General features: G+C 41.0%; 1 protein-coding gene across 4 annotated transcripts in view; it reads right to left on the bottom strand.

The window, feature by feature from the left end:
• The window catches only part of ZMIZ1 (zinc finger MIZ-type containing 1), a 2,170,450-nt gene that overhangs the window by 1,833,160 nt on the left and 328,042 nt on the right, over positions 1-9,248 (bottom strand). The gene's annotated exons all lie outside the window — the stretch shown is intronic.

Here is a 9,248-nt window from a genome sequence, read left to right as displayed (position 1 = left end):
AATTGTGCCATCCCAAACAGAACCAAGATGCTCTTCTCCAAAAAAAGGAAGCCAATCTGGTGGTTCCTTGCTATAAACAAACTATACAACAGAAGGAAGAAACTGTTGCAGAAAAGAGGAAAATCCCAGGATGCAAAAAACTCCCTCACCAGCCTCCGTAAGAAGCTGAGATCCCTCATAAAATCCTCAAAAGCTAGTTACGAAAATAAAATTGCCAAAGATTCCAAAGACAACCACAAGGCATTCTATAGTTATATCAAGAATCTAAATGGCAATGCTCAGATCTGCTCTGAGCTACAACACAATGGCATTAAATATACTGATCCCAAGGATATTGCCAATATCCAGGCAGATCGATTTAATGCCAACTTCACCCCCCTCTCACCCCCTAAAGGGCCCATCTCAAGACCAAAAGATTGCCAAATTCCGATAATCACGGCCACACAGGTAGAAACCACACTCTCCAAAGCTAAGAATACAGCATCCATGGGACCAGATGACATCCCAGGCTGTGTACTACCTGAACTACAAAATGAATTGGCACCTCACCTAAGTGTCATGTTTAATCACAGCCTCACCTCAGGCTTCATGCCCACTGAGTGGTGCACAGCTACAGTTATCCCGCTCCACAAGGGAGGATCTGCCTTGGTTCCCGGGAAGTACCGTCCCATCAGTCTGACAAGCCTGATCAGCAAGGGCATGGAACGCATTATCATGGAACTTTGGGTTTGTGAAGGGCCAATCTTGTCTCCTGAATCTGATTGACTTCTTCGAATCAGTCTCCAGAGCTGTGGACGAGGATAAGGCGGTCCACACAGCCTATCTGGACCTCGCCAAGGCCTTCAACACCATCCCCCACTCTGGAATCATAGATAAACTTACTATGTTGGGCATAAATCCCTAAGTCACTTGATGGGTTGCCAACTGGCTTACTGACAGAACTCAGACTGTAAAAGTAGCAGACTCCAAATCCAGCTCCAGACAAGTGGAGTACCTCAGGGTTCAGTCCTGGGACCACTCTTATTTGGCATCAACTTCTCTGAAGTACATGCCAACACTAAGGGGCTCTGGCTAACAAAGTTCGCAGATGACTGCAAACTAGGAGCCATTACTGAATCCCCAAATGATGTGGATATTCTACAAAAGGGCTTTACAGAAACAGATGCCTGGTGCCAGAGCCATGGGCTCAAGCTTAATGCCAAGAAATGTATAGTTATCCCCTTTGGAAAAAAACATGTACCCATGAATTACCACATAGGTGGCAAGACACTAAACATCGAAAGTGTGATGAGGGACTTAGGGACACAGGTGGCCAGTGGTCTCAATTTCGATAACCACATCGCCACGACAGTCAGGAAATCCTTCTATGTGGCACACCTCATCACTAAGGGCTTTTCATCCAGAAAAAAGGAGGTCATTGTCCCACTGTACTCATCCCTCATTAGACCCATTATAGAGTATAATGCCCCATTTGGTATGTACCTCACAAGACATCTGCAAAAGCTGGAAAGGCCACGGAAATACTTCACTAAAAGAATCACAGGCCTAAAGCAGATGCCATATGCTGACCGTCTTAAAAAAAACTCCAGCTATACTCTGTGGCATATCGTCTACTCAGAGGCAATCTCTGCTTAACATACAAGGCCATGTCAAACCCTGAGCTGTTGGACATGCTCCACTTAAAGAAATCCCAATCCCTCAGAGCCACACGCTCCAGGGATCTAAACCTTGTTATCACAATGAACAAAACATGTTGGAGGGATAGGTTCCTGACCCAGAGACTCCCCATACTCTGGAATAGACTGCCCATACAAGTCAAGCAGAGCACCTCCTTGGCCCTCGTCAAAAGGAACCTTGATGATTGGATGGGAGATAGGAAATTCACCCCGGGGATCATGTCATTCGCCCTGCTAGACAGGGGTCCAGAGAAGTAAATATTGTGGGAAGCAATATCCAGGGAATTGTTATGGCTAGGCTTGCGTAGGCCCTAGGGCCGATAGCCTAGTACCAACCTATAATATAGTGTTTTTTTTTTTTTTTTTTAAGTAACACGCTTTAACAAAAGCGCTTTTGTTAAAGTGTGTTCGGTGGTTATGGATTCGGACATTTGATCATTCGATCAAACGTCCTAGATCCATATACATATATACACACACATGCACACACATATTTTATATATATATATATATATATATATATATATATATATATATACATACATACACACACACACACACACACACACACACACACACACACACACACACACACAATTTTAAATTATACTCTACAATGTTTGTAAAGCAGATTCTAATATCTTGCAGCAATTTATCTTTATGAAGTGGGCTCGGTAAATTAAACAATCTGATCTAGCTAATGTAAGACTGTAAAATACATTTAACACGCACATAAAAAAAGTCTCCAACAAAACAAATGCAGAAAAAAAACAAAAGAAAAATCTGAAGTGTAAAAACACAAACTGAGTTGTATGACGAATGGCAATAACGCACACCTAGGGTTTGTAAGAGCTCACCTATTTGCAACGTTTACTAAAGCATGGCACTGGTTGTGCTACTTACACATGCAAAACTGGGAAGTGGAACATTGGCAGTGGTACAGTGGGTAATTATTCTCCCTCCCTCCCCAAAATCCTCAACCCAATCTGACTACCTGGTACTTCTTCCTTTTAGTAAAAGACTATTCACAAAGAAAAAAAGTGACAAGAACCCAAAAGCGTGTTTAATTAAATTAAAAAAAAAAACCTTGCAAGGATTCAAAAGGATACTAAAACCTTAAAACATGCTGCTATTAAATTTGACCCATGTTAACCTAAGTGAAATGCACTTCCTTTGAAACAGTACATACAAATCTTGGATACAGCAGTCTCCGAGCCATTAAATGGCATTGCACATCTTTCTAGAAATGCCTCTTACCATGCAAAGACTTGCACACATTATCAGAAATGCTTTTAATGCTCTAATTACTCAAGACATGTTTGCTGCTACGAAAGAAAATCAGTTCCACAAAGCATGTAACCGCAAGATTTTCTAAACAAGAACATGTCTCATCAAGAATGGGATACTAAAAAAGCAATCGGCAAAAACATTTATAAAACTAACTTTGTTGCAATCTTCCCTCCCAAGTCAAATTGGGAGCCAGTGCCATATGAAAGGCTGTCTAATTCAAAAGTAAATCACATGCAAACAAAACTCAACTCACAAAATTCCCTGCATTAGTTAAATTAATCACAGCAGCAGTAAGTCATAACATTTTGCCACTGACCAGTAAAACTCTATCCGCTATAGACATTTTCTCCTTCGCTGCCAGGCTCCTGCCCTGTGAAAGTCAATGCAAATGTTACTCCAACGCTTTTACTGCTGTCTGTGTGCACACAACACTGGCCTGTGCTTACACTAGCTCTTCTGAGCAGGAAATAGCGAACGTGGTTGTAGCAGAGAACTACTACTGTGAGTACAGAACATTAAGATGCACACCTGTAACACAAATCTCTGCAAAGAAAAATACCACAACTATGTGCGAGCGGCACAGGAGTGCTAGGAAGCTATAGTGATAACTACTACTGTGAGTACAGAACATTAAGATGCACACCTGTAACACAAATCTCTGCAAAGAAAAATACCACAACTATGTGCGAGCGGCACAGGAGTGCTAGGAAGCTATAGTGATAACTACTACTGTGAGTATAGAACATTAAGATGCACACCTGTAACACAAATCTCTGCAAAGAAAAATACCACAACTATGTGTGAGCGGCACAGGAGTGCTAGGAAGCTATAGTGATAACTACTACTGTGAGTACAGAACATTAAGATGCACACCTGTAACACAAATCTCTGCAAAGAAAAATACCACAACTATGTGCGAGCGGCACAGGAGTGCTAGGAAGCTATAGTGATAACTACTACTGTGAGTACAGAACATTAAGATGCACACCTGTAACACAAATCTCTGCAAAGAAAAATACCACAACTATGTGGCGGCACAGGAGTGCTAGGAAGCTATAGTGATAACTACTACTGTGAGTACAGAACATTAAGATGCACACCTGTAACACAAATCTCTGCAAAGAAAATACCACAACTATGTGCGGCGGCACAGGAGTGCTAGGAAGCTATAGTGATAACTACTACTGTGAGTACAGAACATTAAGATGCACACCTGTAACACAAATCTCTGCAAAGAAAAATACCACAACTATGTGCGAGCGGCACAGGAGTGCTAGGAAGCTATAGTGATAACTACTACTGTGAGTACAGAACATTAAGATGCACACCTGTAACACAAATCTCTGCAAAGAAAAATACCACAACTATGTGCGAGCGGCACAGGAGTGCTAGGAAGCTATAGTGATAACTACTACTGTGAGTACAGAACATTAAGATGCACACCTGTAACACAAATCTCTGCAAAGAAAAATACCACAACTATGTGCGAGCGGCACAGGAGTGCTAGGAAGCTATAGTGATAACTACTACTGTGAGTACAGAACATTAAGATGCACACCTGTAACACAAATCTCTGCAAAGAAAAATACCACAACTATGTGAGCGGCACAGGAGTGCTAGGAAGCTATAGTGATAACTACTACTGTGAGTACAGAACATTAAGATGCACACCTGTAACACAAATCTCTGCAAAGAAAAATACCACAACTATGTGCGAGCGGCACAGGAGTGCTAGGAAGCTATAGTGATAACTACTACTGTGAGTACAGAACATTAAGATGCACACCTGTAACACAAATCTCTGCAAAGAAAAATACCACAACTATGTGCGAGCGGCACAGGAGTGCTAGGAAGCTATAGTGATAACTACTACTGTGAGTACAGAACATTAAGATGCACACCTGTAACACAAATCTCTGCAAAGAAAAATACCACAACTATGTGCGAGCGGCACAGGAGTGCTAGGAAGCTATAGTGATAACTACTACTGTGAGTACAGAACATTAAGATGCACACCTGTAACACAAATCTCTGCAAAGAAAAATACCACAACTATGTGCGAGCGGCACAGGAGTGCTAGGAAGCTATAGTGATAACTACTACTGTGAGTACAGAACATTAAGATGCACACCTGTAACACAAATCTCTGCAAAGAAAAATACCACAACTATGTGCGGCACAGGAGTGCTAGGAAGCTATGATACACCTGTAAATCAAATCAAAAAAAATAAAACAACTAAACTATGAGGCGCACAGGAGTGCTAGGAAGCTATAGTGATAACTACTACTGTGAGTACAGAACATTAAGATGCACACCTGTAACACAAATCTCTGCAAAGAAAAATACCACAACTATGTGAGCGGCACAGGAGTGCTAGGAAGCTATAGTGATAACTACTACTGTGAGTACAGAACATTAAGATGCACACCTGTAACACAAATCTCTGCAAAGAAAAATACCACAACTAAAGCTATAGTGATAACTACTACTGTGAGTACAGAACATTAAGATGCACACCTGTAACACAAATCTCTGCAAAGAAAAATACCACAACTATGTAAGCTATAGTGATAACTACTACTGTGAGTACAGAACATTAAGATGCACACCTGTAACACAAATAAAAATACCACAACTATGTGAGCGGCACAGGAGTGCTAGGAAGCTATAGTGATAACTACTACTGTGAGTACAGAACATTAAGATGCACACCTGTAACACAAATCTCTGCAAAGAAAAATACCACAACTATGTGCGGCACAGGAGTGCTAGGAAGCTATAGTGATAACTACTACTGTGAGTACAGAACATTAAGATGCACACCTGTAACACAAATCTCTGCAAAGAAAAATACCACAACGCGGCGGCACAGGTGCTAGGAAGCTATAGTGATAACTACTACTGTGAGTACAGAACATTAAGATGCACACCTGTAACACAAATCTCTGCAAAGAAAAATACCACAACTATGCACAGGAGTGCTAGGAAGCTATAGTGATAACTACTACTGTGAGTACAGAACATTAAGATGCACACCTGTAACACAAATCTCTGCAAAGAAAAATACCACAACTATGAAGCGGCACAGGAGTGCTAGGAAGCTATAGTGATAACTACTACTGTGAGTACAGAACATTAAGATGCACACCTGTAACACAAATCTCTGCAAAGAAAAATACCACAACTATGTGCGAGCGGCACAGGAGTGCTAGGAAGCTATAGTGATAACTACTACTGTGAGTACAGAACATTAAGATGCACACCTGTAACACAAATCTCTGCAAAGAAAAATACCACAACTATAAAGCGGCACAGGAGTGCTAGGAAGCTATAGTGATAACTACTACTGTGAGTACAGAACATTAAGATGCACACCTGTAACACAAATCTCTGCAAAGAAAAATACCACAACTATAAGCGGCGGCACAGGAGTGCTAGGAAGCTATAGTGATAACTACTACTGTGAGTACAGAACATTAAGATGCACACCTGTAACACAAATCTCTGCAAAGAAAAATACCACAACTATGCGGCACAGGAGTGCTAGGAAGCTATAGTGATAACTACTACTGTGAGTACAGAACATTAAGATGCACACCTGTAACACAAATCTCTGCAAAGAAAAATACCACAACTATGCGAGCGGCACAGGAGTGCTAGGAAGCTATAGTGATAACTACTACTGTGAGTACAGAACATTAAGATGCACACCTGTAACACAAATCTCTGCAAAGAAAAATACCACAACTGCGGCACAGGAGTGCTAGGAAGCTATAGTGATAACTACTACTGTGAGTATAGAACATTAAGATGCACACCTGTAACACAAATCTCTGCAAAGAAAAATACCACAACTATGGCACAGGAGTGCTAGGAAGCTATAGTGATAACTACTACTGTGAGTACAGAACATTAAGATGCACACCTGTAACACAAATCTCTGCAAAGAAAAATACCACAACTATATGCGGCGGCACAGGAGTGCTAGGAAGCTATAGTGATAACTACTACTGTGAGTACAGAACATTAAGATGCACACCTGTAACACAAATCTCTGCAAAGAAAAATACCACAACTATGTGAGCAGCACAGGAGTGCTAGGAAGCTATAGTGATAACTACTACTGTGAGTACAGAACATTAAGATGCACACCTGTAACACAAATCTCTGCAAAGAAAAATACCACAACTATGTGCGTGCGGTACAGGAGTGCTAGGAAGCTATAGTGATAACTACTACTGTGAGTATAGAACATTAAGATGCACACCTGTAACACAAATCTCTGCAAAGAAAAATACCACAACTATCGGCACAGGAGTGCTAGGAAGCTATAGTGATAACTACTACTGTGAGTACAGAACATTAAGATGCACACCTGTAACACAAATCTCTGCAAAGAAAAATACCACAACTATGCACAGGAGTGCTAGGAAGCTATAGTGATAACTACTACTGTGAGTATAGAACATTAAGATGCACACCTGTAACACAAATCTCTGCAAAGAAAAATACCACAACTATAAATGCGGCGGCACAGGAGTGCTAGGAAGCTATAGTGATAACTACTACTGTGAGTACAGAACATTAAGATGCACACCTGTAACACAAATCTCTGCAAAGAAAATACCACAACTATGTGCGGCACAGGAGTGCTAGGAAGCTATAGTGATAACTACTACTGTGAGTACAGAACATTAAGATGCACACCTGTAACACAAATCTCTGCAAAGAAAAATACCACAACTGCACAGGAGTGCTAGGAAGCTATAGTGATAACTACTACTGTGAGTATAGAACATTAAGATGCACACCTGTAACACAAATCTCTGCAAAGAAAAATACCACAACTATGTGCGAGCGGCACAGGAGTGCTAGGAAGCTATAGTGATAACTACTACTGTGAGTACAGAACATTAAGATGCACACCTGTAACACAAATCTCTGCAAAGAAAAATACCACAACTATGTGTGAGCGGCACAGGAGTGCTAGGAAGCTATAGTGATAACTACTACTGTGAGTACAGAACATTAAGATGCACACCTGTAACACAAATCTCTGCAAAGAAAAATACCACAACTATGTGCGAGCGGCACAGGAGTGCTAGGAAGCTATAGTGATAACTACTACTGTGAGTATAGAACATTAAGATGCACACCTGTAACACAAATCTCTGCAAAGAAAAATACCACAACTATGTGTGAGCAGCACAGGAGTGCTAGGAAGCTATAGTGATATTTTGGTGAGTTTCCTCAGATAATTGTACTATCTTTCTTATGCAACCCACAGCAGTATAACCCAAAGAAATGCAGAACCCCATGGAAGTGGGCATTTAATGCCACTGGGGACCCTGTACTTTGCCAACACCTGCTCTCATAACTTTAGACTGAGCTTCTGCTTTGACTTCGTGGTCCATAGTTCACACTACTTTCTGTATAACACCCTGTGTGGAAACATGTAAAAGTAGCTCCAGTTATAGCAGGCTGTGCCTTACGCAGGCTCTGAAGTCTTGCTGTGTTCGCCACACCAAGAGGTAATATACGATCCAACCACTTTGTGGGGTCTCTACAGTAACAAGAAATCATTCCTTTCCTTTCACAAACAACACAAAGACTTTGTCAGACTTCTTGACAGAATGTGTCAATTCTTGTCATTCTGCTGTAGTACCCTACACTGCAAGTGAAAATCCAAAAGATACAGTAGGTTCTCCTGGGACTTTGGTAGCCCAAGTAGAATTAAAGGGAGGCTGTTCTGCTTTATGAATATCCCTTCATTATGAAATAAAAATCTAAGGATGTTTGCACACTACTTTTTGCAATCCTGAGACCCTCTTTCCAGAGGTGACTGCCACTAAAAAAGGATTTTCCATACAAGGTTGCTCATATCTGCAGAGTCTGCTTGTTGAAAGGAAGCAAGGTCAGGTTTTCCATCAAGTTCCAGCCCAAACATAGAGATACTACTCATATTAGGGTTCAGCAGTACAACTTCAAGAAACTTCAGCTAGTAGCCTTTTTCTGTGGTCTATCTGGGCTGAAGTGGAGTGTGCTAGCTTAACGTTTTTTGAAATTACACAAGAAAACTGGATTATTTTTCTACATTTCTGTTTCTGATGGAACTGAAACATACTAAAGCCAATTTGAAGTATGTGATGCTCTGGGTGTAACAATTATTTCTGTGAAGATGACCAACAGCCACCAAGTTAATCAGCGAAGGGTGAAAATGTGCCTGTTTACCAAGGCTCAGGAAGCAAAGGCTTATAATAAAGTACCATATGTTTTGCTTT

The sequence above is a fragment of the Protopterus annectens genome, chromosome 14.part0, assembly GCF_019279795.1.
Source record: "Protopterus annectens isolate FY-2018-M chromosome 14.part0, PAN1.0, whole genome shotgun sequence".
NCBI classification, from domain to species: Eukaryota; Metazoa; Chordata; order Ceratodontiformes; family Protopteridae; genus Protopterus; species Protopterus annectens.
The sequence above is the reverse complement of the archived record's forward strand: the minus strand, read 5'-3'. Positions and strand labels throughout refer to the sequence as shown.